A 19,949-nucleotide genomic window follows, 5' to 3' on the forward strand; every position below is an offset into this window, starting at 1 on the left:
CCAGCACTGTGGCATAGCGGGTAAAGCTACTGCCTGTAGTGCTGGTATCCCCATGTGGGCACCAGTTCCAGTCCTGGCTGCTCCACTTCTGATCCAGCTCCCTGCTCATGCACCTGGAAAAGCCGCAGAAGATGGTCCAAGCCTTCAGGCCCCTGCATCCATGTGAGAGACTTGGAAGAAGCTTCTGATTCCTGGCTTTGGACCAGCCTAGCTTTGGCTGTTGTGGCCATTTGGGGAGTGAACAAGCAAATGGAAGATCTCTCTCTGTCACTGTATCTGTCTCTTCCTCTCTCTATAACTTTGTCTTTCAAATAAATAAATGTCTTTTTTTTTTTTTTAAAAAAAAAAGTCATTTTAAAATTTCCAGAAGCTACACTAAATAAAAAAAGAAATTAGCAAAATGCAGTTTAATAATAGTTTTTTTAACCCACTGTATTCAAGATATTGTCATCTGACATGTCAACAATATAAAAACTGCGTATGAGGGCACGCATTGTGATACAGTGGGTTAAGCCATCATCTGGGATGCTGGCATCCCATATGGACACTGGTTTGAATCTTGGCTGCTTCACATTCAATCCAGCTCCCTGTTAATGGCTTGAGAAAAGCAGTGAAAGATGGCCCAAGTGCTTGGGCCCCTGACATCCACATGAGAGACCTGGAAGAAGCTTCTGGATCCTGGATTTGGCCTGGCTCCGTGCTGGCCATCGCAATCATCTGGGGCAGTGAACCAGCAGATGGATGCTCTCTCTCTCTCTCTCTGTCTCACCCTCTGTCTCTGTAACTCTCACTCTCAAGTTTAAAAAAAAATCTTAAAAATTTATGAATGGGCCAGCGCCATGGCTCACCAGGCTAATCCTCCGCCTAGTGGCGCCAGCACACCGGGTTCTAGTCCCGGTCCGGGTACCGGATTCTGTCCCGGTTTCCCCTCTTCCAGTCCAACTCTCTGCTGTGGCCCGGGAGTGCAGTGGAGGATGGCCCAAGTGCTTGGGCCCTGCACCCCATGGGAGACCAGGAGAAGCACCTGGCTCCTGCTTTCGGATCAGCGCGGTGTACCGGCCGCAGCGCGCCAGCCGTGGCGGCCATTGGAGGGTGAACCAACAGCAAAGGAAGACCTTTCTCTCTGTCTCTCTCTCTCACTGTCCACTCTGCCTGTAAAAAAACATGTATGAATGAGATATTTTCCATTTTTTGTGCATGCTGCATCTTCAAAATAGAATATGTATTTTATACTCACAGATTCTCTTGATTTGAACCTCTCTTCAAGGGCTTGGTGGCTTAAGAGCTTTTTTCTCCTATTTCTTCAATGAAAGGATCATCCCAAAATCTTCCCACCATTACTAAAATGAATTTGGAAATGAAAAAAACCTCAACTGTTCATATAACTGCATATTTTCCCTCCATTGTGGGAAACATCAGACATTCTGGGTAAGATGTATCTCACGGCACTAGTTAATATAATTAATACTGTTTAAATCATGGTATTCTATACAATTTATATCATGTAGAAGCAGAACACATTTTTGTACTGCCTCTTATAAATGCTGAATGTAACTGTTATGTATAAATCCATTTAGTTTTATGTTATAAAGAACTATTTGTGCAACTCCAGATTTTCAGTAAAATAGAATTTTTTGTTGGACAGCACAGGTCTGGGTGGCTGTGATGGACTGCATTTCTGTGCCCCTTCCAAATTCATATGTCAAAACCCTGACCCCCAGTGGAATGTACGAGGAGGAGGGTCCTGTGGCAGACAAATTAAGTGTGGATGATGAGGGTAGCGTCCTCACTAGAAGAGTAAGAGACTTCTGCCCCATGAGGACACAACCAGAAGACCGCCGTCTGCCCACCAGAAGAACAACCCTTACCAGACCTTGGGTCTGGGGCTTCTGTGCCTCCAGACCTGGAGAAATAAATGTTGTTTAAACCACCTGTCTATGGTATTCTGTTACTGCAGCCTAAGCTGACAAGGGCTTTTCCCCTCCAACATCCTCTGCAAAACGCTGCTAATGGACAGTTTGGGTGCCACAGTTCTGTGTTTCCCAGCTAGAGTGCTAGAGTGGAAGAAGTAGAAAGGAGGACTATACCTGTCATGTTCACAGCCATAAATTCATTTCCTAGCCCAGTGCCTGCCTGACCCTAAGTCAGCCTCCACTGTTGAATGAACAGGAGGGCATGCACGCATATACGCACACACATCATGCATTCTGTCAAGTGCCAGAGTAACACTTGGATGTGAACTAGGGTACTGGGTCTGTTACAAATTCTCTCCTCAGGGTGGGCTTCTGGCACAGCACTTAGGATACCACTTGGGATGTCCATTTCCCATCCTGGGGTGACTGGCTCAAGTCCCAGCTACTCTGCTTGCAAATCAGCTCCTGGTTATGCATATCCTGGGAGGTAGCAGGTGAGTGCTTAGGTAGCTTTAAAAGACAAAGCATAGCAGGTATTTGATTAGCAAATGTAGTATGATTTTGTTTTCTGGAAAAAAAAGTTTTAAAAAGGACTCCAAAGATTGTTTTATTAGCTCTGGTGTGGAATGTGATTGTGGGTGGTTTTGATGACATGGCACATTTGGGAACCGGGGGTTTTATTTCCTGTCTGAATCAGAGGAGAAGTATGTGATACGGAGATTTATACTAAGGTCATCTGTTTTCCTCTGAGCCCTTTTCTGGGCCCAGGAAGATCTTGTCCAGTGCTAGTGACATCCTGGACATAAGTGAGGTTTAGTGAAAAGAACTTCCAGTTGAAAGTCAAGACAGCCAGATTTTATGTCATTAGTCATCTTTGGATGAGTCATTTATTTTTTTTTTCTTGAGTCATTTACTCTTGCCATCAGTTTTTCTACCTGCAAAAATGGATCTTGTAAGAATTGGCTTTGACTTCGTGTCTTTGGGAAATACAATCTGAAATGCATTTAAGGTGGCAGAGCACACACTCACTAAAACAGCTAGGATCACTCACTGATGTATGAAACAAAGGATCAGACTCTCTCTTCAACACTTCCCCCAAACACAAATTTCTCCCAGGCTGGGTCCTTGTCAGAGATTCCTTTTATTGTTCCCTTCTCAAATCATCTGGAAGCTTAGTCTGATGGAGAAACAAAGAAGCAGGACCACTGGGGATAGCAGGTTCTTCAGAAAGCTTGTGGAAAATGGAGCCGCAGCTGATTTTTACTTTGGTGCAAAAATGCTTGACAAGCATGCTTAGTTTTTTATACTACACATTTCCATGAACTTGTTGAAGACTCTGCATATCCTAGAAGCACAATGCATATGGTTTCTCCATTCTCAATTCCCAAATTAACATAAAACTCATTCCATAAAATTGTTTCTTATTGTTTCATAGTAAATTTTCAACTACTTTTTACTTGAATGATAATATTTAGTGCATAAAAATTTAAGCATTCTTTTGTTAATATTTTCTAAATGAAGAGCCAATTGCAATGAGATATAAAGCAAAATCATGGTTAATAGCTAAGTATGAAAACATGGCTAGTAAGAATTAATTTGCATATGTAAATTTAATTAACATTTATTCATTTACATGAAATTTGGAAATTTATTTTATGACATGTTTTCATTTTATGAAAGCTCTAATACTTTATAAATACTACAATCACTCCAAACAGTTATTATTTTGAGATAATCAGGATGGTATAATGCCGGTTCAAAGGCTGTGGTACATTTTGTTTTCATTGGGGGCCATTAGTATATAATCCATTAAGCATATTTAGGGAGTGTAAAACACTGCTTTGACTATCTACCGAAAATCTCCAAGGTGAAGAAAAGTTGGGGTGTTTTGTTAAGGACTCTGTTTCTGATTCGTCCCTTACCTGTCCAGAGAAGTGACGTGTGTAGAAAGCATCTTAGATTGAGTTGGATGCCCTATGCCTTCCATAAATATCACCCTTCCAAGCTCTGATTAAAAGCTGTTGCTTCTCCTCACCACCATTTCCCTGCAACTTTGGTGAAGTCACAGAACTTGGGGAAACAGTGATGCTTCTTGGCTTAGATTCAGCACCACCCAGCAAGCAGCAGGAGAAGCTGCTCCACCCTCATCTGCCATGTTCTCAGGAGCTCATCACCCATGGGATGGTCTGGCCAAGCAAGTCACCTCTGCCATTGGAAAGAGAAGAGAAAACCACTGGGGCTGCTTCTATTTTACTGCATTGTGTGTGAATGCCTTAGGTGTACTTCCAGTGCCGTCTGTAATTTGGCCCCAACCCACCCTATCCCTCCAGAGCCAACTGGTCTCACTAATGCCATACAGTGGCATCTCTGCCTTTGTCCTCACTGAGGTCCTGCCTCTTCCCTGTCAACTTCAAGGGTCCCCAAGTTCCTAAACCCATAGACACCGCCCATCATTCCTCCAGCTCACATGGACTCTCAGCTTCTGTCTTCATCATTTTGTCTGTAATGAGTAGCTAAGAGCCTCATTATGTGCTAGGATGTATTGTCCTTTGATTGTCTCATGTGTTAATTTTAGTCCCCCAATTAAATTGTAGACACCATAGGGACAACTTCTGTGACTAATATCTATTTGCTAAACTCACCTCATTTTCCTTTCTTCCAGTGCTAATCCCAGAATGGGTGTTCAGTAATTCATGGAATCTTAGAATGGGGATGTTTTAATCCAGCTAACAGATGGGAACATAAACACTGCTGTACTAGGGAGGTAACCACATCCATGGTCCCTTCTTATTTCTTTCCATCTCTCCTTTTTTTCTCCACTTTTCTCCCTTCTTCTCTCCTTCCTCCCATCCTTCTGTATTTATTCAGAATTGAAACCTGCCCATTCGTAACTCTTAGTATTTAGCCAAGAAAGATTTTCCAGCACCTATTGGAGACTGGACTCTGTGCATCTCTGGAGACATAAAGGTAACCAAAGCCTAGTTCAGTCTCTTGGGAAAGACAAACCAACAAACACAGTGCAAGGTAAAGAGAACCATACTAGAGGAAGGTTCGGAATTGCAGAGAGTGAGCACCCAATGCCTCTGGGCATCTCAGTTACAGTCTTGTGAGGTCGGAGCCGATCATTACTGAGACTTAATGAGCACTGGTTGAATGGTAGGATCTCCAAATTCTTAGGAGAGAAATGACCAAAGCTGACTTAAAATCACACAGGAAGTTTGCAAATTATATACCAGTTGTGCCCAAACAGTTCATTGCTAAGAATATGCCTTGGAACTTTGGAACACCTTTTTCTAATTCAAACAAAGTTTTACATAGTGTGTTTATGTCCTGGGGCTAGTACACAAAAGCCTGTTATTTCCACTATGTACCTAAAGTTTGGCGTAGTATAATATTAATACCATAGACTCTAACCATATGTAAACGGATTTGCCCAGAAAGCAATAGGGTTCCAACTTTGCACAGTGGCACCACGGCACCCTGCCCTTCCCACCTGCTTTCCTGGTGTCATATGAAGAACATGACAGTCATTTAGCCTCTTTCATGGAAGCTCAGGACTCCCAGCCTAGGGCCAGAGTTTCAAGGAGGGGGTTATGAGAAGATGGGAGGAGTTTAAGGGCTCTGTGTACCATAACCACGTTTGCTGGCTCTAAAATGGGGACAGTTGTGCTGCCAAGATTTTGGGATCATTTTCTTGGTGGAAGAAACCATCGGGAGATGTCCTCTGGTCATCAGCTCTTGTAATTGCTAAGACATTCTGTCCCTTCCTAGGTGGTTGTGAGGCTCAGAGGTGAAGAGTGCAAGGTGCAGACCTGAGTACTAAGGACAACTATCAGTAAAGTAAGCTTAGTAGTTCCTGAGAGCTCACTATGCTTGTTAGATACTGATTAGATACTATTAGACATTAGCATCAAGGACTACTAGTCTATTTATAATATGATCACTTTTAATTTTCAGAGCAGCCCACATGCACTATCACAGCGACTTACAGATGAAAATGGAGACTCTGAAGATGAAAGAACATCACTGAGATTGCACCGAGCAGTCTCATGGCAGAGTCCAGCTCTGGTTTTTCTCATCATTGCTTGTACAACCAGAGGAAAGGTAACTGCTGTCTCCTCTGCCCCCACAGGCCTGGTATCAGCCTTGCAGTTTGGTCAGCGTGGTTTCCAGAAACTGGGGTTGCCTTTCTCCTTGACCTTATAGCTGTCTGCTATTTATGATCCTGACAGCAAATGCAAGGCAGTGTGGAACTTTCACCCCTCTTCTTCCTGCATCTTCAGCTTCAGTCTGGGAGGAGGAAGGCTCATGAGGTTATGAAGGCGAACCCTGGGTTATTCCCAAACACCGTCTTCTAAAGCAGTCGTTACTCCTCAGTTTAGCAAAATGTCAGCCCCAGGCTACAAATGGGTGTGGATGCTAGAGCAGAGGGGTGGATGGGACTGTGGGTGGGCACTGGGCAAGGCTTGGGGGGAGGGGAGCCTGCAGCAGGTGGGGTGGGAAAGGAAAGGGCTGCGTGGCTTCTCTCCCACTTCCTCGCCTCTCTGGGACTTGTACTTTGATCAGTTCTGATGCCCCTTGCTCAGTGCAGTTGTTAAGTACTTGACAGTTGCAATCGCCAAAAGGTTAGAGCAAGGGCAGTTCCAGGTCTGGTTGTGGCCAAGGAATAAAAAACATACAGGGGCCAGTGCTGTAGTGCAGTGGGTCAAAGCCTCGGCCTGAAGCGACAGCATCCCAAATGGGCACTGGTTCAAGTCTCAGCTGTTGCACTTCCGATACAGCTCTCTGCTAATGCGCCTGGGAAAGCAGTAGAAGATGGCTCAAGTGCTTGGACCCCTGTACCCGCGTGGGAGACCCAGAAGAAGCTCCTGGCTCCTGGCTTCAGATTGGTGCAGCTCCAGCTGTTGTGGCCATTTGGGGAGTGAACCTGCGGATGGAAGATCTCTCTCTCTCTCTCTCTCTCTGTAACTCTGTCTTTCAAATAAATTTTTAAAAAAAGAAAGAAAATATACAAACTGGCCCAGTGAATTGCACTTGCCTGCATTTTTTTTTCAACAAAATTCAAATAACCTGTGAGACTTAAAAAAAAAAAAAGATATAATTCATAATCCCAGTATAAAAATCAGGATAGCTATTAATCTAGATAATACTTTTACTCATCTATTTTTAACCCAGCCAAATAGTGCAATCTGTGGTCATCTCAACTGCCTACTCATCATTTGTGGTTTTATGTCAACTTCAGATTTGAGGGATAATCTTAGATTTATATTGCCCTGGGTTCATTTCATTTAAAATACTTCAGTAGCACTTTTACTTCTGCTACAGGCCTAAAACAGAAGTTAGAATAACATTAGTAAAAACAAAAGGCAAAGTGTAAGGATCAGCATTTCAATTTATTCAACTGAATATGTTCACGACCTCGTTTCTTCTTTCCTCCTTCCTTTTCTCTTCTCTCCCCAACTGCCTCCCTCCCTCCTGGCCTTTCTTTATCGTCTTCCCCACCTCTCTTCCTGCTTCTTTCAGGGCAGCTGGCAATGGTTTTGCCAACCTAGGGAAATGAGTTGTTTCAGGAGTATTACAGCTGATAACAGTGAAAGATGGGTGGGGAATCTTATGCAGCCGAAAAAGAATTCCATTGAGGACTACTATCCTAAAGACAGAAGAATCCTGAAGTAGTAATGGCAATTGTATTCAGGTGACCTCTAATTCCCACAGAGCATCTTGCAAAGAAAAAGTGAAGTTGGTGATGGCCTTTTGTATAGAGACAGAAAAGGATATTGACTTACTGCACAAAATCATTCATTCCCTGACTGGCCATGGGCCAGGGTTTTGGGGGGAATGGGACACCCCAGAACTGATATTTTGGAGTTTTTACTCCCCACATGTATAAAGGATGAGGTGAGAGTTTGAGGAAGATCTTGGTTAGAACTAAAGCCATGCCTGCCCTTACCTGGAAAGGTGTGTGACTTGTCTGAACAAGTTTGGTTCCTGCATTTCTGAAAAGGGAAGGTCTAGATTTGTCCATTTGAGTACAGTGTAATATAGGACTCTCAAAAACAGTCTGCAAAAAAAAAAAAAAAAAAAAAAAAGCGAAACCTGTGTAATGTCTATAATAAACACCTGGATTTGACCCAACTAAGAGTTACTGTGTGGCTGTTTCATGCCATATATTGTGCTGGGTGCTGTGGAAGGTAAAAACTGGGTTTGCCTTCTTAGGGAATCTTAAGGTCGCTGTCTCCCCAACCTTGGTTTGCAGATTCCTTGTGCAGAGCTGCCTCCAGTGAAGTCGCAAGGGAAGTCCACGAGGGGTGTCAACAGTAAGCTTGTTCCTAGAGTTAAACCCCACGTTTGTAATTGAGACTGATTTTACCATTTTACTTTGCTTCTTAACAAATGGCAGGCAACCTTTATAAAAGAAAGACAGTGGAGGGAGGCAGGAAAACCCAAAATTAACAATCCCAGGGACCACTTTAAGGGAAACTTCTTCCCCCAGCTTCTTGATTTGTGTATTCCACAGCTGCTTTCCCATTACCCAAAAGGTAATTAAGAGGTGATAATGATATGTATCCTCCCTTATCAAAGTCATTAACACATTATTATTGTTGTGAGGCGGCTGGCTATTGCTTGGTTGGGGTTGATGCTGCTTTAGGCGAAGAGTCTTTATTAGTCTACCAGGGATTTCAGCTGTGATGAAGAGATTGCAGTTTGGGGGTGAATTAGCAGGTTACATTCTCATGACTCTTGAGCGTCTTATTTCTCCAAAGCTTGCAAATTTCTGAGAACTCCCAGGGCCATTCTGACTCTGAATTTGACCTACAACTTTCCTCCTTGCACACTGTTCTCTGTGCATCAGGGGTAGAATTATTTCCTACACTTCAAACTGCACATCTATTGTATGCAAAAGTTGGCTCCAACTCCATCCCATGGTGCCTCCTCTGTTTGAACTTATCCTTCAATAGACACAACCGTTTGGTTAACAAGTGCTACCATGTTCAGATATTCACTCGGATAGTGGTAATTAATCGATTAAGTATCTTGGAAAACCATAGGCCTATCTGCTCATATTATGTCTTCATACTTAAAGTATTTCAATAGACTGGTAAAGAACAAATACAGGGGCTGGCGCCATGGTGCAGTAGGTTAATCCTCCTCCTGTGGCGCCGGCATCCCATATGGGCGCCGGGTTTCAGTCCCGGTTGCTCCTCTTCCAGTCCAGCTCTCTGCTATGGCCTGGGAAGGCAATGGAGGATGGCCCAAGTGCTTGGGCTCCTGCACCTGCATGGGAGACCAGGAGGAGGCACCTGGCTCCTGGCTTCGGATCCACATAACTCTGGCCATTGCGGCCATTTGAGGAGTGAACCAACGGAAGGAAGACCTTTCTCTCTGTCTCTCTCTCTCACTGTCTGTAACTCTACCTGTCAAATAAATAAATAAAATCTTAAAAAAAAAAAAAAGAACAAATACATTCAGACTGGTTCTGAAATTTCATGATTTGTTATATTAGAAAACAGTCTGGATGGTTTTCTCAGATTTGTTGTCCACGTTGTTTGAATCTTGAAATGTAACTAATTTGTTGGACATAAGCCAAGTTAGTAATCAAAGTTATGGTAGCTTAATATTTTTTAAAAATTAGTGCAAAATTATTAAAATAAACACACATTTTAGGAATAATATTACTGAAGGGTTTCAAAAAAATGAAAAAACCACAACAATCTTCTGCTTCTCTCTCTTCACCACTAATCCTACTCTCTGGAGGCAACTACTTTTAATTAATTTTAACTGGTACTGACTTCCACATTTCTAAATAATACACATGTCTTACTAGACTATTGTTTAGTGGCGATTATAATTGGTGAGGCTTTAAGTCTCCTAGCTCTCAACACTGTTTCCTCTTGCTCCCATTTTTGGTTAAATCAATATTCAGGGTTTATATTATTATAGCTATGTAAATAATGTTCTCTACTGAGCTAACACTACACTATAATTACTTTTCCTTTCTTGTACAACTTTTTGTTTTTCTTGGAGTTAATAATTGCCTTGCTTTTTCACCAGCTTGGCCTTGTATATAACTATCCCTAAGCACCGTCACATTTCCAACTGTCTCCCTAAAACTTTCCACATAGTACTGAATAATAGATAAATCTATCCGTGTCATTGTGGGGTGCTTTTCTTTCTTTTTTCAATGTGTACTAGCTTTTCTCTTAGGCCTTCACACCACTAATGTCCTAGAGCTTCCCTCTGCCATCATCTTAGTGATTCTTTACCTCTTTCTCGTGTCCTTCCTGGTCCCCATGTTTTCCTCTTTCTTGCTTTATTCCCTCATTTTGGTAGCACGCCCTTCCTGAGAAAGAGTGCATGTGAGGTAAATTTGCTGGGAATTTTCCTGTCAGAAAGTATCTTTATTCTACCCCTGAATTTGTTTGGCAGTTTGGCTAAGGATTAACTTCTAGTTTTAAAATAATTCCCATCTGTATTTAGAGGCATTGAACCATTATCTTCTAGCTTTCAATGTGTCTGTTTATAAGTCCAACATCATTCTGATTCCCTGTCATTTTTATGTGAGCGTTGTGTTATTTCTGGTGTTCTGAAATTTCAAAACGATGTTCTTGGTTAAGTCTTTTCTTATGATGTTGGGCATTCAGTGGTCATTTTAATCTAAAAGTCAATGAAATTTTCTTTTAATGTTTCTCTGATAGTATGTTTCCCTCCCCCATCTCTCATTTCTTTTATGGTACTCTTAATTGTCAGTTATTGACATTTCTGGATTGATACCATTATATATTCTCTCCTAATGCTTTGTCTTTTTCTTCTACTTTCCCAAAGATTTCATTCACTTTGTCTCCTAATCTTTCTATGGTTTCTAAAAAATATATCAGGGTGGGGCCAGCGCTGTGGCGCAGCGGGTTTATGCCCTGGCCTGAGGCGCTGGCATCCCATATGGGCACTGGTTTGAGTCCTGGCTGCTCCACTTCTGATCCAGCTCTCTGCTGTGGCCTGGGAAGGCAGTAGAAAATGGCTCAAGTTCTTGGGCCCCTGCACCCACATGGAGACCCGGGGGAAGTTCCTGGCTCCTGGCTTCGGATTGTTGTGGCCAACTGGGGAGTGAACCATCGGATGGAAGACCTCTCTCTCTCTCTCTTTCTCTCTGCCTCTCCTCTCTCTGTGTAATTCTGACGTTCAAATAATAAATAAATAAATAAATCTTTATTAAAAATATACCAGGCCTCCTATTTTAAAAAAAGATTTATTTATTTGAAAGGCAGATTGATATGAAAGAGCGAGAGAAGGAGAGAGAGAAAGAAAGAGAGAGAGAGAGAGAGAGAGAGAGAGAAATATCTTTCATCTGCTGGTTCACTACCCAAATGGCCATAGCAGCTGGGGCTGAGCCAGGATGGAGTCAGGATAAAGTCAGGAGCCTAGAACTCCATTCTGGTCTTTCACATGGGTGGCAGGAGCCCAAGTACATGGGCCATCTTCCACTGTATTCCTCAGCACATTAACAGGGAGCCGGATTGGAAGCTGAGCAGCTGGGACCTGAACTGGCAGTCTGGTATGGGATCCTGGCATCACAAGCAATGGCTTCATCTGTTCTGCCATAATGCCATTCCTGGGCTCCTATTTTTAATTTCTAAGAAATCTTTTAGAACTGGCTTGTAGTGTAGCAGGTTAAGATATTGCATGCGGCTGGCTCCACGGCTCACTTGGCTAATCCTCCGCCTGCGGCGCCTGCACACGGGGTTCTAGTCCCGGTTGGGGCGCCAGATTCTGTCCTGGTTCCTCCTCTTCCAGTCCAGCTCTCTGCTGTGTCTTGGGAGTGCAGTGGAGGATGGCCTAGGTCCTTGGGCCCTGCACACGCGTGGGAGACCAGGAGAAGCACCTGGCTCCTGGCTTTGGATTCGCGCAGTGCACTGGAGCGGCCATTGGGGTGTGAACCAACGGAAAAGGAAGACCTTTCTCTCTGTCTCTCTCTCTGTCTACTCTGCCTGTCCAAAAAAAAAAAAAAAGATATTTCATGCAACACTGGCATCCCATATGAGCACCTGTTTGAGTCCTGGATGCTCCACTTCTGATCCAGCTCCCTGCTCATGCACCTGGGAAAGAAGCAAAAGATAGCTTGAGAACTTGGGCCCTGCCACTCATGTGGGAGACACAGAGCTCCAGACATCTGGCTTCAGCCTGGCCCAGTCAAGACTGTTGCGACCATTTGGGAAGTGAACCAGTTGATGGAAGATTCTTTCTCTTTGTCTCTCCATAAGTCTGCCATTCAAATAAACACATAAATCTTCTTTAAAAAAAAGTAAATCTTAGGGCCAATGTTGTGGCATAGTGGGTAAAACCACCGCCTGCAACATCAGCATCCCATATGGGCACTGGTTTAAGTCCCAGCTGATCCACTTCTGATCTAGCTCCCTGCTGGTATGCCTGGGAAAAGCAGTGCAAGATAGCCCAACTGCTTGAGCTCCTGCACACATGTGTGAGACCTGGAGGAAGCTCCTATGTTCTGGCTTTGGTCTGGCCCAGCTCTGGCCATTGTGGCCATCTGGGGAGTGAACTAGTGGATGGAGGACCTCTCTGTGTATCTCTTCCTCCTGTAACTGTCTTTCAAATAAATAAAACAAATATTTTGGAAAAAAGAAATCTTTAATATTCCATTTTAATAGCACCAATTTTTGTTCTATGTATGCAATGCTTTTTATTCTCTGGAAATTCATATTTTATTTGAAGTGTTCTTCTAATTTTTCTTCCCTCTGATTTCTTTATTTGTTATTTCTTTATTTTGTCTTTGTCTTTCATGTTGGAAGCTGTCCTGAAATCTGGTGATCCTTGTCTGTGAAGGAATGATACATGAATGAATGTCTTGTGTGCATTTGTAAGGCCCACTGAGTGGTTCACTATAGGATGATGGGAAAATGAGCCCATACTTTTTACTAGGGTACCCCTGTGTTATACATGCTTTTACTTTAGCCCTTTTATTTCTCCTAAGAGGATTTTCCAAACATCTTCCTGGGGATCATAAATCTGATTATAGCCTTTTGAGTGGTAGGTGGAAGAGGTCAAGAAGAGTTTGATGGTTAGACTTTTGGTAATGGTCCTTATTTCTCTATTTCCTGTGCCTTGAGTCTCTGATCCTGAACCTATCTGATGCAATTTTTGGAAGGAACCAACTTGTCTTTGGGTTGGGAAGTAATTATGATGGACAGATCTAGGGAGCCAACTGAGCTTTATGATGACTTTCATTCCACCCTTGACCTCATGCCTCATGCCCTTGACCTCATGGCAGGCCGACCACATGATTGCACTTCCTGAGCCCTTCTACAGCTCTGAAGAATGAATAGCTTGTCTCTTCTTGGGTTCCCTCTGATGGGCTCATGGCAGCCTATCATTTCCTGCTTAAACTACTATCACTCCTTCAAAAGCTTCCGTCCAGCAGGTATTTATTGACATTCTTGTTCACTGATGTTCTCTTGGATGGTCCATTCATTCTCGTGAACTCATATTTTTGTATTCTTCTATTGACGCTTAAGTGAGTTACCAGGAAGGAGTGGATATAAACATGTGTGTGCGTTTCCAATGTCTTACATTTAAGTGACTATGAATTTTGTAATCCAATTAAGGTTTACTTCTGAGTTATAGATTGTTTTAAGTAGTGTTGAACTTTAACATATTGATGAATAAAATGGAAATGGGAACTGATATGCCACATTTTGATAGCACTTATTTCAGTGTTGATACCTGCAAAGACTGGGATTTCCCTTATAAATTAAGCTGTTAATGGGCGGACATTGGATATGCTAACTAGGGCCAGGGTTTATCTCATTCAATTTTGTACTGGACGCTCTCCCAGGTCTTGGCATAGACCACTGCAAAGAAATTTTCAATAAACATTTTAATGATCATTTGCAGTACATAATGAACTGCTCTGTGTGCTATAATATCGTGGTGAATGGAACAGAGTTCCTGGTCTGGAGAGCTTCACTATCTAGTAAGAACAGGGAAGGGTTAGACAGTGTAACGAGTCTCGGTGTGGAAATGTGCACCAAATCACTGGGCGCGCCATTCTCCTTTAAGGTGATAAAAATGCTCTTCATGTTGAAACTGGTGGAATCCAACGCTTTGGCCACTGTGCTGGTGGGAAACCATAACAACTTAGCAGATAGCCTGTACCTGCGGAGACCATCACAGGGCAGGTGGGAAACACTAAACACACATCTTCTCCTATGAGATTCTCCAGTCTTTGCCTTTCAGATTTGATCCAGTGTGGGATCCAGAATGCTCCTCGGTGCTAAGAAGAGTTCTGAATAGGCCTTGAAAGTGTGTGATTATCACAGCAGTCATATGAATTATTGCATGTAAACATGTCTGTGTGATGTCCACCTGAGGGCAGGCTGAAGGTCTGATTCGTTTTACGGAGGCTCCAGAACACGGAAGAAACAGCAGATACTTTGAAGCCAGGAAGGGTGGGTTTGAATTTCACACACGACTTTGGTCAAATTGCCTGATCTTGCTCCACCTCAACTTTTTGTGACGTCAGGCTAAAACAGTAATACCTAACTCACAAATCTTGTATTAAATGAGCAAAAGTAGGGAGCCCACATCTTGGTGCAACAGGCTAAGCCACCACCTATGGTACCAGCATCCCATATTAGAGCACAGGTTTGAGTCTCAGCTGCTCCACTTCTTTTTTCTTTTTAAGATTTTGTTTTGTTTGAAAGTCAGAGTTACACAGAGAGAAGAGAGGCAGAGAGAGAGAGGTCTTCCATCCGATGGTTCACTCCCCAATTGGCTGCAACGGCCGGAGCTGCACCGATCCAAAGCCAGGAGCCAGGAACTTCCCCCGGGTCTCCATGAGGGTGCAGGGGCCCAAGGACTTGGGCCATCTTCCACTGCCCTCCCAGGCCATAGCAGTGAGCTGGATTGGAAGAGGAGCAGCCGGGACTAGAACTGGCGCCCCATATGGGATGCCGGCACTTCAGGCCAGGGTGTTAACCCACTGCGCCACAGCGCCGGCCCCATCAGCTGCTCCACTTCTACAACAGCTCTTTGCTAATGTGTATGAGAAGGCAGAGGAAAATGACCTAAGTACTTGGGAACCTGTCACACAAGTGGGAGACCTAGATGGACACACAGCCTCCTGGCTTCAGCCTGGCCATTGTGGCCATCTGGGGAGTGAACCATCAGATGGAGGATCTTTTTCTCTCCATCACTCTGCCATTCAAATAAATAAAATCAATCTTTTTTTTTTAAATAAATGAGCTTGTTGAATTCTTTATTTGGTGTAGGATTAATCTTATGAGTATAAAGTAAACTGAAAATAGATCTTTGTAAAAATTAAGAGAGGGAATAAGAAGAGGAAGACGAGTGGGAGAGAGGGTCAGGTGGGAAATATCATTATGTTCCTAAATCTGTATATATGAAATATATGAAATTTATAAACCTTAAATAAAAGTTTTTAAAAAATAAGCAAAGCAGGAATGGGCTGAGGGCAGTCCTTAATGGGATGTGGATGCAGAACAAATGGTAGATGACATTTTCTCTTCTGTCGCCACCAGGCCACACAACCCATCATGCTGCTCTGGGTGGCCCCACCCTTTGTGCAATGCTGGCCTGAAGTTGGCTCTTACTGCATCCATACTGAATGAATGAGCAAATAAGGGAAGTTTGAATTCCACAGATTGAAGTATTTTCCTGCTATATGAATTATTATTCACCATGTTCTTCCTTAATTATCTGCTGGTATTAATAAGCCCCCATTCTTTTCTAAGCTCTTGAGTCAGTAATTCTGTGGTGCCACAAACAGAACTCAGGAACCCTAGCACTTTTTTGTTAAACATTCAAATAACACTTTGGATCCAGACACGCTTCTGTACACTGTAGTAAGGAATATTTTTTAAGGTGCTCCTGAAGTAAACAGGTATCTGTGCAGCCCAGGTTGTCTCATTCTTGGTTAAAAAGACCACCAGGCAATCATTTCTCTAGGCAGCCCCTCAGATGAAAAGGGAGCCAGGGCTTGCAGACCCTGCAGAGCAAGTCAGAAGGCAAGAGGCAGCAGGTAGAGGAGTCGATGTGGTTTTGCATCTTTGTAGCTTCCAGCCACAGAGCTGAAGTGTGGTCTCTCCCTTCACTAACACATTTGTGAAGGCAGGAGCCATGTTCGCCTTAACAATTTTTCACCATCATCTGGCATAAGCAACTGTGCTATATCAGGGCTACTCACAACGCATAACCTCAGCCTCAATGCTGTTCTTACAGCAGCAGTCGGGGCAGTATCTGCTTCTGCTTCCAGCAGGGTCAGTCTCCCTCTCTTAGCAGCTAACACCTTGAACCAGGGCAGAACGCTCCAGCTACTATAATTGGCAACATATGATTTCGAATTGAGAACTGAGTTTTAACATCATTCTGTCAGCCATTTTTCTCTTCCTCACTAGGCTGGAAGTCCTTTGCCCACTGAGACCATGCCTTGTTCTTCCTTTATTTATTCCCCATCATGCTTGAAACACTCCTTGCTCCAAAGGGACCTACCAAGCAACCAGCCAACAGCTCCTTCCTTCCTTCCTTCCTTCCTTCCTTCCTTCCTTCCTTCCTTCCTTCCTTCCTCGTTCTTCCTCTCTTTCTTCCTCTCTTTCTTCCTCTCTTTCTCTCTCTCTCTTCCTCTCTTCCTCTCTTTCTCTCTCTCTTTCTTTCTTTCTTTTTTTGAGGGGCAGAGAGAGAAGGTACAGAGGGCATCTTGAATGCTGGGTCATTCCCCAAATGTCCACAATGGCCAGAGCTGGGTTGGGCTGAATCTGAGAGGCAGGATCTCAATTCAGGTCTTCCACATGGGTGGCAGGGACCCCACTACTGCCTCACAGAGTGTGCATTAGCAGGAAGCTGGAGTCAGAAGCCAGAGCCAGAACTCAAACGCAGGCACTCCAATGTGGGATCGGGGTACATTCACCTGTGGTTAACCCCCAGGTCAAACACTGTGCTGCTGCCTTTATATTTAAGTAAGATCAAGCCAGAAGAGCTTTTGGCTGGAGATCTTCCTAATCCTTTAGGAAAAATAGATACAGTGTGCGTTCTCCCCAGATCAGAGGGCTTCCAAGAAAAGGATTTAACCTAACATTTAAATTACACATTTTAAAGTTGCTGAGGAAGTCCTCAGGCCATTACAACACTGTAGCAGCTTAACTGGAGCATATGAGCTAAATCATCTGTTTCAGAAAAGCTGAGGACAATATGAGCTTCCATTCTTTCCGAGAGATTCAGCTGTGGTTGGGAAACACGAGCACAGATGAAGAGCTTGTCCTTTTAAGAGGCGGAGATCTACGGACTCAGGGTATCGTGGGCATGACCATGAACTCACCCGCTCCAGCTGGTGCTGTCAGTGTCCAGCCCTGATGGCATACGACAGCCTACAGCAGCGCTGACTGCCCAGGTCCTTGGCTCCCTTGTCTCCTCCTGCTGCTGCGTGTGGTGCTTCGGGTTCACCAGGGCTTTAGCTGCCCCAGCATCCCAACCGTGCGGTCTCACACTGGAGTCCAGCTTCAACTCTCAAGAGCTGCCCTAGAGCCTCTGATTGCTGTCTTTTCAGACTGCACTTTGCCCTGGGAGATGCAGTGCCTTTTCTCCAGCAGACACATGGAAAGGCGCAGTTCCTACTGCAGTGAGAATTCTGGAAACAGCAGTTTCCACTAGTCAGCTGAGGTTTCTGCTCATGGTCCCGAGGGTGTAGAATAGCTTGCTGCGTGTCTGTGTTCTGGGTTTTGAAAGCTTTGGTTTCTTGAACCACGTTGTTGTAGACTTCGCTACATTTTCATCTGAGGTCGGGCGCATTCAGGGTGGTATGGCCATTGACGCTACATATTCAAACAAGGCACCTGATAAATGACTTCTCCAAGAATCACCGTGAGGCTTATTTGGACCTCTCTCTCTGTCTCTCTCCCTCCCTCCCTCTCTCCCTCTCCCTCTCTCCCTCCCTCCCTCCCTCCCTCTCTCTCTGTCTCTGTCTCTCCTTGCTGTGCAGTAAGTAACCTGTGGCTTACATCTGAGAGCCTTTCTGGTGTCTGTTTTTTGTTTTGCTTGCCAGAGAGGAGAAGATTTTCTGAAGAATTGGGTTGTTGAAGGGATTGTGATTCTTCTTCCCAAAATCCTGGCACCTGTAGCCCATTTACAAATAGTATACTTGACTGGGTTACTGTAGCTCCTTCTATTTAAGATAGTATTAAAAAAAAAAAAAAAAAAAAAAAAAAAAAGGCCGGCGCAGCGGCTCACTAGGCTAATCCTCTGCCTTGTGGCGCCGGCACACCGGGTTCTAGTCCCGGTCGGGGCGCCGGATTCTGTCCCGGTTGCCCCTCTTCCAGGCCAGCTCTCTGCTGTGGCCAGGGAGTGCAGTGGAGGATGGCCCAAGTACTTGGGCCCTGCACCCATGGGAGACCAGGATAAGTACCTGGCTCCTGCCATCGGATCAGCGTGGTGCGCCGGCTGCAGCGCGCTGGCCGCGGCGGCCATTGGAGGGTGAACCAACGGCAAAGGAAGACCTTTCTCTCTGTCTCTCTCTTTCACTCTGCCTGTCAAAAAAAAAAAAAAAGTATTTATTTGAAAGGCAGAGCAACACAGAGAAAGAGAGAGACAGAGACAAACATTTTCCATCCACTGGTGAGGCATGGCTACAACAGCCAAGGCCCCAGGCCAGGCTAAAGCTAGGATTCTGGAACTCCATCTGGGTCTCCCACAGGGGTTCAGGGACACAAATACGTGGGCCATCTTCCGCTATCCTCCCAGGCACATTACTAGCTGGAAGCTGGATCAGAAGCAGAGCAGCTGGGACTCTGATATAGGATGCTGGTGATGCAAGTGGCAGCTTACATGCTGCACCCCAATGCTGGTTCCCTAAGATGGTGCATTTGGGTTGAATTCTCAGGCCTGCATACAAACATTCTCTTTCTTTAAATCTTGCTTTTTTTTTTTTTTAAATGGAACTGGCACTTATACCTGTAATGCCTCTCATTAGACCCCATAATATTTATTTTTAGTTGCAGAAGTTAGAAAAAGTGAACCCTTATGTGTGACCTTGAAATAGATGTATATTAATGACAGGTCCCTTGTCCGGCAGTATTTCTGTGGGTAGTCTGACCCGACAGTAACAATGCTAAGTGGTTAAGAGGGTTGCTGGGCTGCAGCTCTTTTGAGTTCAGTTAGTACAGAGTGCAGTTCTCAGCTGCTTTGGGCCTCATGCTGCCCGTAACCAGACACAATTAAAAGATTAAAGAGACATTTGGATACACGGAGCTGGTCACTTTTTAATCAGGGAGATTGATTTTCCAATTCCGATGTGAAGGTGGGATTCTACATAATTTATAGGGCAGAAATCAGTGGTTTGTCACAACTTGACTAAATAAAGGCCAGGGGAAAAGAAGAATCGTATTTTTTGTTCTTCTCTAATTGCCTAACGAAAGGGTTTACAAAGGAGTACGCCGTGATTCGGTTGTTACAGATGAGACATTTCCCAGCCTGTGTATCTCCCCTGCAAGAATGAAGATGAGCTCAGTCCCCTCCCATCTCTCTCCTTCCGGCTGGAGGTCTGGATGTGTTTTCTTCACCATGTAGCAATGTTTCTCTTGTGTCCCAGAAAGACAAGCCAGGGTAGAGTCAGGTGCAGCCAAGAGAGACAGGCCAGGGTAGAGTCAGGTGCAGCCAAGAGAGACAGCCAGGGTAGAGTCAGGTGCAGCCGGGTCTCAAACAGGAATGACGACTTGAGGCCAGCATTCCAGGAGCACAGATTCCGTGATCCAAGTCAGAAACAGCAGAAGATGGTGGAGAGAAGGTTCCGTGGTGCTGGGTCAGGGCACTTGCAGTACTAAAAGAGTCTTTTGGAATTAACAGTCCCGGTAGATTTTTGTGAGAAAACACAAAATCCGTGGCCAGGAGTCTTGGTGCTAAGGAGAGGAAGTAATTGATTGGCAGTAGAGCCTGGAACCAAGCCTGCACAGGGACCATCACCCACAGAAGGCTTTCTTCTGAGGGGAGGGTGGGCTTGGGTTCAGAAGGGACTGAAAA

General features: G+C 44.3%; 1 long non-coding RNA gene across 3 annotated transcripts in view; it reads right to left on the reverse strand.

Moving 5' to 3' along the window:
* Positions 1–19,949, reverse strand: part of LOC138849703 (uncharacterized) — a 70,777-nt gene that overhangs the window by 21,213 nt on the left and 29,615 nt on the right. The window contains exons 4-5 of one of the 3 annotated variants that reach the window (XR_011388760.1): positions 11,954–12,004; positions 4,261–7,974 (exon numbers count right to left, since the gene is read on the reverse strand). The exons of 1 other annotated variant lie outside the window; for it this stretch is intronic. This is a non-coding gene — a long non-coding RNA (uncharacterized lncRNA). Of the gene's footprint in view, positions 1–4,260; positions 7,975–11,953; positions 12,005–18,528; positions 19,829–19,949 lie in introns of those variants that run through there. One more of the 3 variants, XR_011388761.1, reaches the window with a different exon arrangement.

The sequence above is a fragment of the Oryctolagus cuniculus genome, chromosome 5 (assembly GCF_964237555.1).
Source record: "Oryctolagus cuniculus chromosome 5, mOryCun1.1, whole genome shotgun sequence".
Taxonomy (NCBI): Eukaryota; Metazoa; Chordata; class Mammalia; order Lagomorpha; family Leporidae; genus Oryctolagus; species Oryctolagus cuniculus.